General features: G+C 42.8%; 1 protein-coding gene across 1 annotated transcript in view; it reads right to left on the bottom strand.

Annotated features, from left to right (window-relative positions):
* DPP6 (dipeptidyl peptidase like 6) overlaps positions 1-17,998 on the bottom strand; it is a 425,888-nt gene that overhangs the window by 149,818 nt on the left and 258,072 nt on the right. The gene's annotated exons all lie outside the window — the stretch shown is intronic.

Below are 17,998 nucleotides of genomic sequence, written 5' to 3'. Positions count from 1 at the left end.
TTGTCAGGTGTCATAAATTGAATTTCAAGTCTGATCAGTGCTTACATGCACTGCCCCACAGATAAAACGTAAATCCTAAGCCCCAAGAATATTTCCATTAAAAGTTTCAGGAGATCTTGACACAGGAGAAGGGTTACTGTTTTTTTGCAACCTGGCTGAACTAAGAATTGAGAACTGATGGATCCTACCAAACTTCTGCCTCCAGTTTCAGCTAGGGAAGCAATTTCTCATTGCCTACTCTCACTGTGGCTACCCCAGGGTGGCTACCATCGTGCATCCCACAAGTGTTAAGGACACATGAATGGTTAAACATTACCCATGGGTTATCCTGGGATGAGTTAAAGGCGAGTTTAAATCCTACCGGATTCATAAAAGCACAGACCCAACTCATTGTCACCACAAACAGATGTACATTGCCCAGCTCAAGGTAACCTGTTGAAGACAACACTGGGTCCAGAGACCCAGTTCTTCCAAAATTTTGGTGTACAGACCTATCATACTTCCTCCTTATCCATGTTTCAGTGTTTTTTAATTTCTAAATTGGTGATGATAATCCTCATCACAGTCATTAACCATCTTTGTAAAATGCTCTGAAAGTGCAGACAAGAAGCTTCTACACTCTACTTATTGCTATCAATAAAAACAGTCACCTCCTACATATCACAGTTTTATATGTAAGCGTAGGAAGAAAAAATCTTTTCTGAGTTTGGGATGAATCAGATTCTGTCAGGCCAAACTGTTGCTGCAATATAGATGATCCTGTCCAAACAACAAGATTTGAGAGACTTAAGATTCTCAGTGTCCAAATCACAGCAGCAGCCCTTCAGACTCATAGGCAAAGTTCTTAAAATATCTCTTTCTTTTAATTATGGAATAAATTTTATCAGCACCTTCAGTCCTGAATAAAAAATGCAGGATCTGAATTAGATTAAGAATTTCATTTGAGACCAGAATAATGAAGAGAGTTCCTGTTTGGATTTGACAGTATTAAAATTTTATCATTAGTTCCGGAATGTTGTCCAAGGGCATGGCATTTTCATAAGCATGCCTGATTATATTCAGGACTTTAAAATATTGCTCCATATGACTTATGACTGAACAAACAAAGATTTTTCAGCCTGGAAAAGAACTGATTCAACAGAACTAGGACAGAAGTCAAAAAAGTCATAAGCAGCATGGAGAAGATAAATAATGAATGCTCGTTCCCTGCCTTTTCCAAAATAAATATTGGGAGGTACTAAATGACACCAGCCAGTGACAGGTTCAACACAAATAAAAGGGATTATTTCTTCATGCAGAAGGTAAACAAGCTGTGAAGTCACAGTCCCAGAGTAGAGCGGGTGCCAGGATTGCATTTGGGTCCAAACAAGAATTAGAAAAACGGAAGAAAAATCCATCTCAGATTACAGGCCTTCAGGGGAGACACTTTTCAGAAAGCCCTTGAACCTGAGATTGTGAGGGACTTAGAAGCATATCCTGAATTATCACCTTGAGAAATTCACTCGCTTTTTAAAATCTTCCCTAAGCATTTGCTCTTGTCCCAGGCCAGATACCAGAAGAGACAATCTCTGGGGTCTGATTCAGCACTGACTTATTTACAACTTCAACTTCCAGCTTCTGTGTCCAGATACTGAACAAATGCCTTTATGTCACCAATTTAGGAGGTGATAAAATAAAAGGTGTTAATGCTCCCTACACACCTTGTCCATTTATATCCTTAGGCCGTTAAGGCTGAAGTATCATTTGTTATATGAGGAAAGTACACAGTCCAAATTTTTATTTTCAGGTATTCCAGAAATAACAAGAATAACTAGGCTGAGAGGCAGAATATTACCTAATTACCAGACATTTTGAAAAAGATTACTGCTTTAATAATCACTCTATGTCAACAACACAGAATGTTTTCCAATTACATACTAAGCTCTATACAGAAAAATCCCATTTTAAATATGGCCAGCAAAGCATTTGGATAATTGTAAGCTTCTCAGGATATTTCCTAATTACAGAAAAAACTAGTGATGAAACTCAGCTCAAAGGTCAGTACACAGGTAAAGTAGCTTATTAATCTAATGAGTCTCTGGGGCTGTTAATATTTGGTAGCTGTTTCTTGAGCAATGCATGAACTGATGGAAGTTACATTACTGCCCATAATGACATTGCTACTAAACTTTTATTGCTCCCTATGCTCCAAAAAAACATAACACTTTAATAAACCGTAAAACTTCAGGATGATTACATAGAACTTGCTCCATAGTTGGAAGTAGGGTATGAAAGACTTTCCCATTATTTGTTAAAGTGTAACAAGTTTAAAATCAGGTGCTAATCTGCTGCATGTACTTCTGGTATGAGTAAGGAAGAATAAATGAAGCAATGCTGATTTGTTAGGGCTGTAAATCTTGCTATTATATTCAATACAAGCCATCAACACAGCATCTGAATTAATGAACAGAAAATTGGTCTGCTTAAGAGAAGAACAAATTGATCTGCATTATATTCCAGGCAAAACACTGTGATGTTTAGCTGGTCTGTAAGTTGCATTATCTTAGTCCTCAATAGAATCAATGAATAATATTCTCGGACTTTTGTTTTGAAATGTGTGATTTGTTCCAGGGCAAGAGCATTTATTTAAATGGGACATACCTCAATCAAAGACAAAAATGCAGCAACCTCTGTCTGTAATGAATTCTGTCCAGTGAGCTGATGAGAATTTGCAGCCTGATTTATAGCTGTCACCACAGCTGATAAAGGTCATCACTGTATCTCATTTTTTATACCTGCCTTTCTTTGGGGCTGATGTTCAGTGTAAATGATGCTGAAAATTGTAACTTTCAGGCATAAAGCCATTTATTCCATTATATAATGGATTTCTTCAACAGCAGAGTTCACTTCGCCAACTCCCCCCCCAGCCCCCTTCAACTTCCAGGAAATTGTCTGGTCGGTACAATATATTATGTGTCTGTGAGTGCAGACACAGATATGTAGTCACGCTTACAAAAGTGACTGATTACAAAAAGCAATGATTACTAGAAATAACAGAGTGGCCTTAGTGCTGTACAGAGTGAGTGTAGAGGAATGGGGGATCTTTGGCAGAAATTTTAAAAAAGCTGCTAAGCAGAACGGATGCAAATCAGGAAACCCAAGACCAATGATACATTTGCAGTGTCAGAGTTTCCCAGCTTCTTTGTACACATCTTTCTTAAATTCAGTCAGGAAATATGCACACAGAGAAAACAGATCTAGCGACAGGGAGCTCATGTCCCTCGCAGTTGCTGAGCCCTCACCAGGAACAGCACATACGTGGGCTTGCTCAGCCTGGCACCTCTGCCCGCTGGCCTCTTGTTTAGGGTGAAACAAGACAAAATATTAGGATTTCTCTTAAGAAGATAATGTATTATGCACTATGGTCCCAGTGCAAGTTTTGCATTTTCAGGCATGCTACCTGGCCAACCCTTCCCAAGGCTTTACCATCAGAAAAGGCACAGGGTCTCTGGAAACCTGCCCATGGGTGCTGCCATGATGCAGAACATGGAACTGGCAGTTGAAACTCAGGAGAAAGATCATGAGGCTATCCCTGGTATCATTTGAGGACTCCAAATCATCAACTCAATATGCAGAGGCAGCCTAAACAGCCAACAAAATGCTGGACACCATCAAGAGAGCAAGACAGCATGGATCATTTGCAATGATATAAAACAAAGGAGTACAAAAATTCATGGACAACTGATAAACTGACAGATATTAAAGGAAATAGGCAGGATATACCATCTATCATCCCTAATGCAGGGCTGCCTCATTATGGACCACTAAAAGGGGCCAGGCTCAAGTCCAACACAGCATCAGCTATTGCCATGGTTAGAGACCCAACACTGGGCTAGAGGAACACTTGCCTGAGCCAACACTGCTTCTTTTTACATTCCTATTTGTCAGACTGGGCACCAGACTAAGCAGCTCATCACAGTGGACAAGAAGGTCTGGAACAATTTTACTTCTAGAAGGAGTAAGTTTGAGTGCTGGCAGTGCAAAGAAGTTGAAGGAATTACATCCAGCTACAGGCACACAGATTTGCATTAGCGTCAGTGCTCACAAATTTATGGCTGTACAGCTTCTCTGATTAGACTAAGTAAGTACACACTGTCACAGATGAGAGACTGGTTTATAAGATAATAGCAGGACCCACATGCTTTTGAGGAGAATTTTCATTATTTGTCAGAGATTATGGAAAGCAGAAAGTAGAACTATGTGATAAAATATGAGAAGGAGTAAGAATTTAAATCCAGCTGTAAAAAAATATTTTTAATGAAATTGTAATTTTGTATCAATTTAGCAACTGACAAATGAAAAGCAGAGAAAAAAAGTTATAAAATTCACATGCAGCAAGTCAGCAGTAAAGGTCAGTGAAAGGCAGAAGGTAGTACCAGGACTGTTAGGACAGCTCCAGTCATTTAGATCCACAGACTTGGAGGAAAAGGCAAATTCTCAAGTCCTGCAGATTCAGATCAACAGACATGAAAGATAATTGAATGAGTCTCAGTCTGATGAAAGTCAGCGTTGAGGGAATTATTGTTCTCAAACCCTAAGATTAAGGAAGATTGGTGAATAAAGGAAATTTAAGTCCTGAAGTTGTTCTGAACCATTTCAGATAAATGAGCCTCCAGATACCAGTGTGACCAGCAAGGCTGGCAAACAAATTATCCTGTGTCAAGAGAGCAGATGGCAGCACGCCCCTCGGGAGCGAGCCCTCATCACTCCCTGGGGACTGAGGTGGCTCTGCGCCGGGCCACGCGCACTGCTGGGATGGAGCTCTGTGCTGGCTCAGCGAATCTCACGGGGCCACCAGCAGAGCACTGGCACTCTTATTTCTCATCCCTGCTGCTGTAGGAAGGTCCTTGCTAGAACTGACCTCAGGCGTGACCCGCGGCAGCTGGCAGGCAGTTTGCATCTGATGGGCTTTACAGCGGGGTTAGAAACCCTGAAAGAGGCCTCTGAGCTTTGCAAGAAGTGAAAACACCGGATTCTGTTCAACCTGATGAAGCCAATCACTGCAGCTGGAAACGAGTCAAGAGCCTGATTTTATCACCCTCTCTCTTCCAAAAAGAAAAGCTGTTGTGGGGTTTTCAATGACCCAAAGCAGTCAGAACTTTAGAATTTTATCTTACATCTGAAGGACGAGCCTTCCGCCAGCCCTGCAGCCCTGCCTGCCGTGGTGCAGGGCGTCACTCAGCAGTCAGCCAGGCTGAGCCCCCCTTTGCTGACACCACGGCAGCACCTGAAGCAGCCGAGGGTTCCTTGGAGTCCTCCCAGGCAGGTATTGATCAGACACAACTGGTTAGCACTTACCATCTAACAAGATAACGGGCAGGAAGGTTGCAACAGTAGGACAGATGTTTTTTCAGACAGAGTTGGTATTTTTAGACTGGCAACAACATGTACTACAATTGTATTCATTTGGAAATATACATGAGGATGAGGCAGTGGAATTACAATTAAAAAAATCTTCTACTTGTTTAGCATCCCAACAAGTTTTCTGAAGGGCCGGCTGAGCCCCAGCACGGTGTATGAAGACCAGAGGTGGGGAAAGGAGTGGGTGTGCCCCTCGGGTGGGCACAGCCCTCACCCCCAGCACACACACACGGGGGCCAAAGAGAAGGGTCTGGCTGGAGAAAGCAAACCCGGATTACCCACAGCAGACCTGCGGTACACAGGGAAAAAAAAAAAAATACTGGCTTATAGTGATTAGCCATGTTTGCAGGATCAGGGGAGGCTGCCAGTTTACACTGAAATACAGTATGTCTCTGTGGGAACGGCGTCACGACTGAACCGGGTACCCGGGCAGGCTGTGGGCTTGGCAGTGGGGGTGTTCGCTGCTGTGACTATCGGCATTCGCACCCGCAAGCGAGCCCACGCACAGCAGAACCCCGAGGGGAGAGAACAGCCCGTCAGAGCCAGGCAAAGCACCAGGCGTATACATTAAGTACAGTCATCCACACAGCTCACATGAGCATCTCACATGGAAAGTAAACTGTGGGGGACTTATTATTTCCTGTAGAAAAAGTACTTTCTGAGTGACACAGGGGAGGGAATAGGACAAGCTGAGGTTAACAGGTTGCTGTGCACAGGACCAAGACCTTAGAAAACCCCTTAATCCTGCCAGATGCAGTACAGCACAGGCTTGCTATCTTCAGAGACTGGTTTTGAGAAAGAGAGATGAGGTTTTGGGAAATAATGGAAGCAGAGAAGAAAACGACAGAACAGGGTAAATTCAGAGAGGAAATAAAAACTGTCAGAAAAAAATAGCAAACATTAACAAGAAGCATCAAAGAAGAGGAAAAAGGCTGAGCATGATATAAGCAGGGAGAAGGATGAGCCGGGACAGGCTTAGAGAAATACTTATTATAGTTTGCTTTCATGAAAGGGGAAATTGTATCTTATTTAGTAGGCCTGCAGGATTATTGACCCACTTAGGACAATATCTGTCTAACTGGAGCCACATACCTTTGCATGGCAAGGAGAGTGATCCCCCCAGGACCTGCACTCCCTGGGGCAGATATGGTTTACTCCTCAGAAAAGCACAGGGAATAGATGTTTAACAAATGGTAGGACCATGAAGCTCCCTGACTCTGTAAAACTTAACCACATAGAAGATAATGCAAAATAAAAGCACAATCAGTCCCTGATGGAAGCCTGTTCAGGTGTCCAGACAGATGCAATCCCAAATTCAGGTGGAAAAGACGACCGTTGTGATGATGCATTTAATACTGTGATCTGTTGTTCTTTCAAGACATGCTGCAGTGCATCTGTTTGATATTTATAGCATGTACCCATAAACAACTGAATCTGAAATTCCCTCGCCAAAGCAGGAGCCAAGCCTGTTTTGATACCGAGCTGCTTCCCAGAGAGAAAAAGCAGGGAAGGCTTCCCATCCCCTGTCCCCTGGTGCTGCAGAAAGCTGGCTCTGGGCTAACAGAGAGAGCGGGAGGGAAGGAGCACGAGTAGTGAACGACAACAAAACTCCATTTCCATGCCCACAGCTTCACCCCACCCTTAGTGAAAGCTGGTCCTTAGGTCCTCATAGACTTTGGCACTTGTAACTTGTCACAGCTCCCTGCTTTTTGTCTTCAATCCACCCGCCCTCCACCAGCAACTCCTTTTTCTTCAGCCTTGCTACTCTGCAGTGCAGAAATAAGTAAGAGCCTGTTATACTTTGTGATGCTGATGCGAGGGAGCAACAGGGGACGGAGAACAGCTTGCCTTTAACAACATCCCTACAGCCTTTAATTCCAGTAGACAACTGAAATCCCATTTTTATCTTTCTGGCATTATGGGTCATTATCCTTTTACTGTTTCCAGCATTTTTTTTTTCACATGAGAGGCTGAAAGGAAAACTTCTTTAAATAGGTGATTTACCGTAATTTAGCTAAATGCTGTATAACGCATCGTATTGGTACATTAAGTAAGTGCAACGTGATAGAATGTGCTTTATTATGCAAGAAGTGGTTTTAATAGCGCTTTCACAGTAGTACTAGTAAAATAAAACACAATTATAGCTCAGGAAAATTCCCATATCAACGTGCATCTCTAGCAGGCTTGTAAATTAACTTGTCAAAAGCTTGAAGAAGGCTGAGTCCTGGGAAAACTTAAAACTATAAAAATCAGTAATGCCAGTCTGTTTCTCTTTTTTGTCTGATCCCAAATCTTTCAAGATCCAAACTCAAAAAAACCTCTTATTCGATCTCATTGAGAGAAGACCTCAGCACCAAGCCTGAAATCCAGGCAGAGCAAACCTTTGAAATTTCAGTCCCAAATTTGAAACGAGGTACAATTCTGCTGCTGCCTCTCATTTGTGAGACTGAACTCTGCTTCAAAGAGCTCCAATCTGGGAACTCTGTAGGCTCAGCTCACGGTTTAGTGGCATAGGCATGAAAATCTAAGTCCATGTGAGAAACAGAGAACTCGTTTCAACTTCAAATAACTCCTCTTCTCTGCTTCTACATGCTTTTACAACATGTCATGGAGGGGGGGGGGGGAAGGGAAACACTACAATTAGGAAAAAAAAAAGAATGAGAAATCCTCTGGAGTAAATCCATTTTGACTCCATCCAGGGCAAATCATCCCAATTACAAAACTGCTGCAAAATCCTAACCACGACAGTAAAAACGTACAGCTTGTTGCTTGCTGCCCTCAGTTTATCTCTCTGTAATGACTGACAGCAGTGTGGGACTTTGCAGCACGCTGAGCTGACTTTGGCGGATTCCAGAGCTGAGAAATCTTCCTCAGAAATTCTCTGCCATCTTCTTTTCCTGTGCAGTTGTGCTCATGCCATGTGCTTTTCAAACCCTAGACATTATAGCAGGAAAAGTGCAGATGACCCCCAGGTTACCTGAGTCTGGAGAGCTGGAGATACCAGATTACACTCGTCCCTTTGATTCCCTGCCAGAAACTTCCCACATTCAGCACAGGCCAAAAGCAATTTAACCCTAAAAAACTGATTTCCCAGGAAACGCTCCCTGAGGCTTTTATCCACATCCCACATATTTTTTCATGGTCTCACCATGCATCTAAACAGTAAAACAAAGTGTGGACAACAGGTTGCGTGTATCAGCTCATCCCAGGTCCATAATGTGGCTGGCATGGGTGGCGCAGCCCCAAACACACAGTGGCACAGACTTTATCGGGAGTATAAAACCTCCAGGGCTTTTGTCGTAGTAGTTGCTAGCTCGTATGAGAGCCCAAGGTACCATTCCTGCTTGGTCGTCCCCACCTTGCCTGCTCCGAGCAGGTACCCTTGCTCCAAGCACTCCCTTGTTGTCCCCCAGGCCAGCGCAGCATCGCTCGGTGACCTCTCTCTTCTCTGCAAAACGCACCGGGTCTTATCTGCCTCATTTAGTTCAGCTTCACACAGGGGAGTGCATAACCCAAAGTGTTACACATAAATGTAATAATCCATTTGACACTGAGAAGAAAAGGAATCCATGAATAAATTTTCATTAAAATGTGACCCCACAGCTTGCTTTCTTAATTCCTCTGTGCATTTCCTTGCCTCCTTCTCTTTGCCCCCAACCAAACTACACTTGTTAGTGGCTGTGATGGAGAGAAAGAACATATGAAGTGGTTGTTTTTCATTTTCATTGTTATTATCGTGCGCAGAGTACAGAAATTTCAGTACAGATTGAATGAGATCTTTGTATATCAACAAGAAAATTTTCTGTGTATACAGCTCTGGATAAAGTTTTAATTATCTTTGCGTGCAATATTTCGCATTCCCTTTTATGCTACTCTATCATTTCAGATGCATCTGGCGAAGTATGACTGTGCTGAAGTCCAGCTGTAAAAGGAGTCTGGCAGAGCCATGGCCATCATCCTGAGTTCAGGCTTTTGAATACCAAGGCAGATAAGACATGAAATCCAACATCCTACACATTTTGGTTACTGGTGTGAGATTACTGGTTTTGGACTGGTCACAAGAGGGCACCATATTACAGAGCCGATGGAAACACTTTCAACACTTGCAAAGAACCATTAATGAATAATTGAATGTGATGCTGGGCAGCGGACCTGGCAAAGAACAGCACCTGGAGGGGAGCAGAGACTCCCCACACCCAACTGCAAGGGAACCACTAATGGGAGGAGCACATTGCAATTATACATATAATCCCATCGTTTTTAAACTAACTGATGAGGGAATGAAATAATTAGTGTCAGCTAAGTATATAATTTTCCCTTAACATCTCAAATCGGTTTGCCTGCAGTGACTAGGCCAGCTCCCATACTAAATCCCAGAAATTATTCCTGAATTTCTTATTTCACCTATTCTTGTTCCTATTCCTCTCTCTGCCAAGGAACCAACATCATGCATCATTCACTGCCTTGTGTGGTGTTGGTCTTGAATCAGTACTGATTTGCTGCTAAGAGGGCAAACACAGAATCATAGAATGGTTTAGGTTGGAAAAGACCTTTAAGATCATCCAGTCCAACCATTAACCTACACTACCAAATCCACACTAAACCAATCAAGGGTAGACTAGACTAAACCGTGTCTCAAAGTGCCACATCTACCTGTTTTTTGAACACTTCCAGGGATGGGGACTCCACCATCTCTCTGGGAAGCCTCTTCCAATTCTTGACCACCCTTTCCGTAAAGAAATTTTTCCTAATTTCCAACCTAAACCTCCCCTGGCGCAGCTTGAGCCCATTTCCTCTCGTCCTATCGCTAACTACATGGGAGAAGAGACCAACACCCACCTCACTACAACCTCCTTTCAGGTAGTTGTAGAGAGCGATAAGGTCTCCCCTCAGCCTCCTCTTCTCCAGACTAAACAACCCCAGTTCCCTCAGCCACTCCTCATAAGGCCTGTGCTCCAGACCCTTCACCAGCCTTGGTGCCCTTCTCTGGACACGCTCCAGCACCTCAATGTCTTTCTTGTATTGAGGGGCCCAAAACTGGACACAGTATTCCAGGTGCAGCCTCACCAGCGCCGAGTACAGGGGAACAATCACCTCCCTGCTCCTGCTGGCCACACTATTCCTGATACAAGCCAGGATGCTGTTGGCCTTCTTGGCCACCTGGGCACACTGCTGGCTCATGTTCAGCCGGCTGTCTACCAACACCCCCAGGTCCTTTTCAGCCAGGCAGCTTTCCAGCCACTCTTCCCCAAGCCTGTAGCATTGCATGGGGTTGTTGTGACCGAAGTGCAGGACCCGGCACTTGGCATGCTGATGCAGGTGCTGAAACAAAAAGAGCCAATACGAACACCTGGTTTAAGTGCAATGGATGAAAAATGGCTATACCAAAAGAATGATTGGTCCTTTCTTGAATCCTGGTCAACCTTCTGTCCAAAAATATCTTCCCAGTGGTTTCTCAATGGGTTAGCAACTTTCAGCAGATGGCATTAAAACCAAAGAATGCCCTTTTTCAATGAAAAGAACTTGACTTCTTCATATTTTTCTTTATTTTCTATACCGTTACATGATTCCTTTGTTACTCAGGGCATTTCTTTTTAATATGCATATCCATGCTTCTGTCATGGTCTTTATCCTTCTCTGGACCATGTCTATTCCCACTACAATCTTTCTTTTTTGGATGAAGCAACCCAAACTCACTATAGTGATCAAGGTGATAATGTCTCTCAAACTGGATAAAAACATGCTATTTTCAGTATTGTTCTCTCCTGAATATAGTCCAATACAATTGCCCCTAAAAAAGTTGATTGCAACAGAAAATTGATTATATGTTCTCAGTTTCCTGCCCTAGGAGAAGTAAAGCAAATATAAAATATGGAATTCTAATAAACCATCTCACGTTTTTCATACTCATCCTATTCTGGCTTGATAATTTAGCCATATTAGCCATTCTGTGCCCATTAGGAAAAAGATCAGGAATATTACAATTATTGGTATATAATTATACTTGTAAAAATATCTTCCTTTGTAAGGCATTAAAAATAGAAAAGAAATAAAGAATAAATGTTAAAGATTAATTTGTTTTAAGGCCATATCTTATGCATGCTACCAAATCTGATATCAGCTAAATGCTTCAAGGAAAAAGGTAATAGTAAACTCTCACAAATGCTGCCCCTGAAATTAAAACCTGGAAAAGGAAAATACAGAACGCATGGAACAAATATATGTACACATATACCGTTGGCGATATTTTAAAAAAAGGTTTTAAGACATTTTTTATGTCACAGTTCACAGCCCACATTCCCACTGGGAAGGAGAATAAGGAAGCAAAAGATACTTCCAGATTATTAATAAGGGTCCTGGTTTATGCACTAATCTTCCAAGAAATATGTCTTATAGAATGAGTCAGTCCACCAGCTGAAGCAATAACAAACACCGGTGAAAACAGCTTCACATGGTCCAGCGTACATGATTTAGCCCCAGTATGGTGCGGATGGGCCAGCTCAGCCGCTGCTGTCTCTGCTCTGCTGATGTTGCCAGCTGGGTGAGCAACCAGCACCAGCCGCAGGAGCAGGTTTTGGGTATGGGCTCTTGTTGACTAGCAAATAGGAAAGTTGACTGCTGAGCAGAGAATGTTTATTAGGGCAATAATAAATTAGACTATTGGGAAAATTTCTAGACACTTTGTCCAGGCAGAATTGGTGGATGTTATATATGTTTGCCCAAGTCTTGCTGGCTCTTCTCAGCCCACCTGAAGGTACCATGGTATTCAGATATTCCTACAGTGCCTACATGGCAAGGCCAACACTTCCAAGCAGCACCTGGACTGACTTACTCTGCATAAATGACCACACTGAACATAACTGCAATGAGCCCAAAGTCTCTTTGAACTGCTGGATTTACCACCCCTGTTGATTTTTTACAAGGTCAAATGCATGCCAAAATCACCATAATTTACCCAGGAGATCCAAAATTCTGCCCTTTATATGGGGAAATTGCTTCTGAGTCAAAAGGTTTTTTTCTCTTCTTGGCTTGAGCTTTGAAATTTCCCCCTGCCTTTTTACTAGACTTTGTTTATTTTCTTCCCATCCATGCCACTGTAAACTGCCTTCCCTGGAAAGTGAAAATGCCTTGAAGCTGATTATCCAGATTTTATGAATTACTAAAAAACTTAAGCATTGACAAATCAGGTATGAGGCTTCAAAAGAACCTGATATTTTTAAAATATCTTTTCTAATGAAATTAAACATTGGATTCTTTTCATTTACCTTCTAAATATGCTTAGCTTTCAAAGATCCTTTTAGATATAATTTTAATAATGTCTTCAAGTACTAAAAATTTTAAGATTTATTTCATTCTCTTTTTGAATCATAGTAAGTATTTTTGTAAGTCACCTGTCCCCAGAAGCTGGGACTTTAAGTCAAGCAGCAAAATGAAAATTTGGCATCAAACCCAGCTGGCAGTGTTGTGAAGGCAAACTCCTCGCACAGCCATACACAAGCCTGGTTACATGTTCAGCTCTTTTTCTCCATCAATCAAATGTTCTAGGGAGCTGTTTCCCCACTCTCCTTTTCCTTGCACTTTGTTTTCCTTCTTTCATTTCTTCACACTTCTTGTCATACCTTGAATTCTTTTCTTGCTAAGCATGGGACCAGAAGTGGCTTTTAAGAGCTGTTATACTCTGATAATTAGGAACTGTTTCTCAGCATGCACGGCCACTGCTGTCTTGGGATCACTTACAGGACCACCTTATTTCTATCAGAGATTGTTCCTTGTTGCTAGCAATGGAAAGAGTTGTCTGCGAAGTAATCAGTTTTAAAACTCAGGGCATGTGTAGACTCAGTGCTGGTTTCATGTAAAGCTGTGGAAGTCCTGGCGAACTATATCGCATGATGTTATGGCATGGTATCACTCAGTGCTATAACTTGGTACAGGGACCTATAGATTTTAGTTCTAACACAGTGAAAAGTCTCTTGGCTTTTCTTTGGGGTCAAACAAATTATATTACACGCACACACTCACCTAAAGTGCCACGAAACTCAAATCATTTGAACACATATGAGAAGCCAACCCTGATACTTCCGCGTAATCCTTGTGTGTAGTTCTCATCCCATTCTCTCTAAAATGATATATTGGAGATGGAAAACATTCAAGAAATTACAAGGATGACCCACGGTACTGATCTAAGGGCCATCAAACAAAGCAAACAGGAGCAAGCTCCCAAGTAAGCAAAAGGAAGTGTTTCCTCATGGAACAGGTCTTAGGCCAGTGAAACTACTTGGCGAAGGACGTGGTGGATGCAAGAGGCTCTGGCAGACACTTGGCAAGTGACTTGGAAGAGAAATACATGTGGGGTTACTAAATAGAGAAACTACAAGACAATCTGGTAATTCCCTAACCTAAAAAGTGCGTGAAGCTTGCTGCGATCTTACTTGTCCTTGTGCACATGCATATTCCTTCTCATGGAAACAGGATTTGGGGCTGGGCAAACCCTTGGTCTCTTCTGCTCTTAACTGAATTTTCACTGATGTGAGATTTGTATATCTACTTTGTAAAGTATAATTATATTCCCTTGATCAGTGATAATTATCTCATTCTAAATTTCTTTTAATGAATTTTGTAAGTCTGGTACTATTTCTTGTAAGAAAAAAAGAGAAAGTACTGCTTCTTACATGTTCAACAGCTTAATACAGTCAGGAGATCCAAACTCACCAGAGACCTTCTTTCTTAGATAAGTACATCTTTGCCTGCTAAATTTTCAATTACAAATATCTGATATAAAGTTTAATCACGAGAAATACACTATTTCCTTTCTCAAAACTATGAAATTATGGTATCTCAGCATATATTTATTTAATGTTCATTAAAAGGAACAAGTGGAAGAATACATACTGCTCTAATTATCCTTGGTAAGTACTCCATGTTCAACAGGTATCCAAGAGCAGTGGAGCTAGCTCAGGGAAAGCTACTGAGGTAGGAGAATGTGCTTTGCACCAAGTAAAAATCTTCAACAAGGAATCAAAGTCAGGCAGGGCAGTATGAAAAATGTAAAATTGCCTTGGTTTTAAAAAATAAAAAAAAGTAAGCAAATTGCCTCCTACAGAATAGAGGGCATCTAAAGATGGACTGTGTCGAAAGACATAAACCTTTCTGGAAATCTCTATCGAAGGTATCAGTAGTATGTTATAATCAGGATCAGCTGCTTAACAAGAGGCCCAAACACCCTGAAGAGCTCTCCTTTCTCCACCATCCCTTTACAGTCCTCCTTTGAATGTGCTTCTTGCCCAGCATATCCTGCAATTATATACCTTCTTCCCTCTGATCTTTCCCACATGCTCATCTCCTAGATGCTCCTTTCCCAAAACTTTTCCACCTTTACACCAGCCTGATTGTTAGGAAAATCTTCATCAAGTTCATGTAAATCCTTATTCTTGATCTTCCTTTCCTGTGGTTCAAAACTGAATTCCCCACCTACCCGCCCAGATTTTCTTAGCAGTGCTGAATCTAAATAAAATATATTTCTTACTCCCTTCCAAAGCAACCCTCCACATGGTGAGACACTGCCAACCTCCTGGGCAAGGGAGAAGACCACCACGCACTGCTCCATCTGGCTTGCTCCATCAGCCGGGAGCCAGGTATGGCTTTCCTTGTTTCTCTCCCTCCTCTTTCCTGTGCTATATTCCTCTGAAGAGGCAAAGGAAAAAAACCTCAACAACTTTCCTTCAGTACAAATTCAACCAGCCGGGCTGTAATTACAACCATCCTTTTAAAGGCTTATTGAGGACAATTTCTGTCACTGCAGTTCTGCTTTCCCCAGGGGCTGGGGACAGCTGGGAGCTCACGGTTACCTACTTCGCAGGTGTCAAATGGGGAAGCGCATCCAGCACTGTCACACTGCACCTCTAGTTGTTCACCTGGATTTTTAACTAACACCCACTGAGAGAACACCTAATCCCTCTCCCAGTTAAACCCCTGTAAAGCCAGTGCCTTTCCTTCGGCTCAGAGAGCAGCAGGTTTTGATTTCAAACCACTTTGAACAAGATGAAAAAAAACAGATCCTTTTTTAACTGGATTCAAACTGTTAAGCACGTAGGCAGAACTGCTGCTTGTGTTTCTTTTCTTCCAGCAGCAGAAACACCGCTGACGTGAGCCGCATCTTCAAAAGTCCCCCACGGATGCAGCCGCTCCCCATGGCACTGTGCTGTTTCCTTCCCATTTCCATTCCTGCTGTTCTCCTTTTTTTTAATCAAAAGGCTTCCCCCTGTGAACTGGGTGCAGTTGCAGTACGTCTACCTGGCTGGCAGGGTAAAAGGACCCAGCACTGTATTTAGCAGCTTTGCATTAGCCACCAGCAATACAGAGCAGGGAAACGCCGCTGTGCACCTTGGTGTCACATAAAGCACGACGATGGGGAGGAGCAAAGAGGGCAGCTTCTACCTAATTCCCATGGATTTTTACCTCAAATCAGCAAATAAATATAACACACAAAGGAGCCCAAGTGGTCCTAGTTTTCACACCTCTTACAGCTTCAAATTATTCCCCAAAGCTGTTCCTCGCTAGCAGACACTGCCATGGCAGGAGGCAGGAGTTACTTTGAGAGAAAAGCACCAATTTTAGTGGAGCCGGGCTTGAAAGGGGAACGGGGAATCTGTTTTTGCTAATGGCTATAAAAAGTATAGGAAACCAGCTTGCAGGTCTAACGTGAGAGTGTGACCATCATGTTGCCTGCAGCGGGTAAGTCTATTTTTCCTGTTCTTTTTAAACAAATCAGTGGGAACAGAATTAGGCAGTTACAGGGAGCAGGTGTTAGTAGAACCTAGACAAGAAGAAGAATTGAAGTCCAAGGACATCTCCTGCCTCTTCCAGCCATCTTTGATTCACTAATTTTTCCCTTTGATATTAGCCTAGCAATCGAAGCTAATCGAAGCTCTTCATCTTAGGCCATTAAGCCTTTTCTCAGGCAACATCACAGTACTGACTTCCAGGCCCATTTTCACCTTTTGCAGACCTCCAGCTCCTGCTCCTCCTTGCACAGCACCAGGACCCTTCCCCACTTGCCTGGGCTTCTCCCCCGAGTGACTCTGCAGCCTGTCCTCCCTGTGCAGCATCACGCTGCCAGCACCCTCCTCGTCACTCGTTCCCTTTCATGTCACTTCTCCCAGGTGACCTTCATGCCACAGGCCCTGTCCCTGGGATGGACTCTTCACTCAACCTGGCTCGGTGCAGGGATGTAACAAACAAAGCTATCACACTGAACGTCTGAGGCCAATTATTTTGGTACCTCAGGAGGACAGTTGACTCGGAGGCTCAACAGCAGTTGGTGACACACAGGGGAATGGTTAGAGTTCAGCAGGCTTTGGAGAAATTAGATTACCTATGGAGGCTCCTAAACATAGGGTTAGGCACATAGGAAAATCTTGACCTCCTCAAGACATCAAATACTCAAAAAACCCACAAACAAAACCCCCTATTTGACCATTACAATGTTACTTCTGCTTTTCTAGGGTGTGATATATTTCACAAACAGGAGTTTCTCCAGTACCTTTCTCCCTCCAAATTCAGAAGTTGCTGTACACGCCAAAGGACGATTTTCTCGGTCTAACAGCAGCATGTGTGCCCCACCAGCACCCCAGTGCTGCAGAGAAGCTGGGCACTGAGGGGCTGCTAAAGCCAACGTACAGAGCTCCTCCCCAGCTTGCTCCTGCAGACTGTATAAGTTTCTGAAAGAGCCAAATTGATTTCTCATTTCATTCTCTCTAGCAGTAATGAACAAAATAGCTACAAGGCAGAAATGCTCTCCTCCACAGCCTATTACAGTATGTTAAAAAGCCATTAATTCCCAGGTTTCCTGTCTTAAGAGAATAGGTTATTTTCACTACTGAACTTCAGGCAATTGCCCAGCAGCTGAAAGGCAGGAGCAAGGCAAGTTCTCTTCAGTGATCTCAGAGTACAGATACGCAGAAACCTCTGAAGATGACGATCCAGGATGGGGTCTAAAATCAAAATTATGGTTCAAATGGTTTAACATTTTCCTCTTTTCTTTCTCATTGCGGCAGTTGTGACAGAGCATGAGCTTTTATCTATTCTGCTTTGGCAACACAGGATGCCACTTCATGACGGTGTTTAGATTAAGAATAGTAATCAACTGTCTCTAAAGCCCATGGACAATTCTACTGACACCAACACTACCTAAAAGATCACTGTTAGCTTATTTAACTAGCATCCATGTCTTCATGAATCACAGCAGAGGGTTTCTGAAGGCCAGCCCAGCAAAACCTCCATGTGGGGGTGTGCGAGCAGCACTGCCACACAATTCCATGAGGTGCTGGACCAGAAGAGCCTCCTTCAGTCCTTCCCCTATATTTTCCTCTGGTCCACACGGCGTTTTCCTTTAGAGCTGTGTCTTTCCCTCAGCATAAGGTTGCCCTTACGGCTCCTCAGGGTTGTGGGGCTCTGCAATTGGAGACAGAAGTTCACTGAATCCTTAAACACCGCAAACTAATGTGCTGTATACTCCAGGTAACTTGCAGTGTGTCTTAGAAAATATTTCAAGAACGTTTGAAAAGCCAGAGCACTCACAAAAATACTGCAAAACCAAGCT

The sequence above is a fragment of the Pelecanus crispus genome, chromosome 2 (assembly GCF_030463565.1).
Source record: "Pelecanus crispus isolate bPelCri1 chromosome 2, bPelCri1.pri, whole genome shotgun sequence".
Classification (NCBI taxonomy): domain Eukaryota; kingdom Metazoa; phylum Chordata; class Aves; order Pelecaniformes; family Pelecanidae; genus Pelecanus; species Pelecanus crispus.
Note: the sequence above shows the minus strand (reverse complement) of the source record. Positions and strands in the feature narration are given on the sequence as shown.